General features: G+C 46.0%; 1 long non-coding RNA gene across 1 annotated transcript in view; it reads left to right on the top strand.

The window, feature by feature from the left end:
- Positions 1 to 1,473, top strand: part of LOC106014105 — a 6,516-nt gene extending 5,043 nt beyond the window's left edge. The window contains exon 2 of the long non-coding RNA XR_001185522.2: positions 410 to 1,473. This is a non-coding gene — a long non-coding RNA (uncharacterized LOC106014105). The remainder of the gene's footprint in view (positions 1 to 409) is intronic.
- Positions 1,474 to 2,198: the final 725 nt, after the last annotated feature.

Here is a 2,198-nt window from a genome sequence, read left to right as displayed (position 1 = left end):
TCCCAGGCGTAAGATTATATTTGAACGGCCCCTTACTCTCTTGTAACACCTCCAATCTTTGGCACTTGTTTGTTTGTTGGTTTGTTTTGTTGTTTTTTTGTTGTTGTTTTTTACCCTTAGTAAATGTTTATCGGCGCTCGTGGCCACTGATAAGGTCATATGAGCGTGCGGGGCACATTCTTCCAGAGGATAAAGTATTTTGATTTTTTTTCCTAAAAGAAGTAAAGAAAATGACGACATCAAGGAAGGGGAAAGAGGAAGCAGCAGTCCCCCCTGTGTTGTTCTGGCACAGTATGAGCATGGCATTGATAAATCAGCCCATTTACAATTCTACTGTGTATAACAATATGTTAATATCCACCCCCAACCTCCTTCGGTCTTACTAACAACGCACTTTTGTCACTTTCAGATACTTTCTTCCCGGACCAACCACTTGCGAGCCGCCAACCATAGGGAAACGCGTAGATACCTCCCCTAATCGACCCCGCGGAAACAGGAGATCGAGTCAGGAAATCAGACGCTCTCTCCAAAAACGTTTTGCCCACACCATGGATGCTCTTCGCCCTCAAAGTGACACCCTGGCTACCAATTCCACTACGGTTTCTGAAGCTACTTCTTCAGCTACGTCCGCTACTACTACTACAGCCACGTTGGCTCTTTTTGGACAAGAGCCCCCAGTGTCTTCTTCTCTTGCACAAGCCCTGCCCTCATTGGCTCCTTCTGGACAACCCTACCCCCCACTGTCTTCTTCTCTTGCCCGAGCCCTGCCCCCATTGTCTCTTTCAAGACAGGCCCAGCTTCCATTGGCTCCTTCTGGACAGGCTCAGCAACCACTGGCTCCTGGGCAAGCCCTGCTCCCACTGCTTCTGCCCCGATTACCTCCTCCTGGGCAAGAAGTCCTGCGACACAAGAAATGAGTCTGCCTGAACACAGTTTAATGCAGCCACCGTGCCTGATGGGACAGGTTCCTCTGCTGCCGTGTATGTCTTCACCGAACCCCCATCCATCCAGGGAATATTCCCAACCACAGACGTCAGAACCAGAACACGCAGCCTCTGGAGCAGCTCCAGTTCTGACAAGCCCGCTACTGAGGAGGTCAGCGACGACAGAACGGAATGGCTGCTAGAACACAAGGACAAAATAGCCTGACGATTGCTGTAAATCCAGGTTGCAGGAACGTCACAACGTTCCTTAACTCCTACCGGGTTCTGGGAAGCAATGTCATAAGGAAACTGAAAGCATAGACCTGTTCAGTCTTTCTTGACTTGATGACATTCTAGACCTGGCCTTTTAAAAAAGTCTTCCATGAGTTGACGGCGTTCTAGACCTGGTGTTGTGTAAATATGTAAAGTCTTTTCCAGAATCTGTTAATCTTTTTAATCTTTTCATGACTTGATCATATTTGAGTCTTGGTATTTGTATTGGCGTTGTGTGTTAAATATTAAAGTTTTGCTTGCAGGGCACAAAAAAATCGTTCTGACTTCGTATTACTGTTGCACTATTTGTCTTTGTTTGAGAGTTAGTTAGTCTCTCTTTCTTTCTTTCTCTCTCCTCTTGCTTACTTAAATACCTTCTCAGGCTCGTTCTTTCGTTTTCACTTTCAATTACTTTTATTCACACCAACCCTCTCTCTCTCTTGCTTTCTCTTGCTCACTTTTCACTCTCTCTCTCTCTCTCTCTCTCTATCTCTCTCTCTCTCTCTCTCTCTCTCTCTCTCTCTCTCTCTCTCTCCGTGTACAGGGCAACGTTACCCGTAAGACTGTTTAGGCTGTAGCCCAGCGCAATTGCAAACACGACGTTTTTAAAAAATGTTTTTCAACAACAACAAATTGTCCTCTTGTTGAATTGTTGTTGTTGTTTGTATTGCTGTTGTTTTTACTGTTGTTGTTATGTTGATGAGAAGGATGTTGATGCTACCGCTGTTGCTGTTGTTGTGGCTGCTGCTGATAGGTTTCTGCTGCATCATACTTTGTAACAGAAATAAATTTATAAATGTGCTTGTCGTCGTCTTAATCCACATTATTGGTGGATACCGGTAGGCCTACGTCTAATCACGTTTTACAGTATAGCTTTCCATCAGTACGGGGTTACAATGCGGTAGTAGCAGCATCAACGTCATCGATGTTGCCGGCTCCGCGGCACATGGACAGCCTAGGGCCCCGCACTTAGTTAACGCGGCCCTGCTCATGTGTGTGCGT

This window comes from Aplysia californica, unplaced genomic scaffold, assembly GCF_000002075.1.
Source record: "Aplysia californica isolate F4 #8 unplaced genomic scaffold, AplCal3.0 scaffold02420, whole genome shotgun sequence".
In the NCBI taxonomy this organism is placed as follows: Eukaryota; Metazoa; Mollusca; class Gastropoda; order Aplysiida; family Aplysiidae; genus Aplysia; species Aplysia californica.
This window is presented reverse-complemented; position numbering and strand designations above follow the sequence as displayed.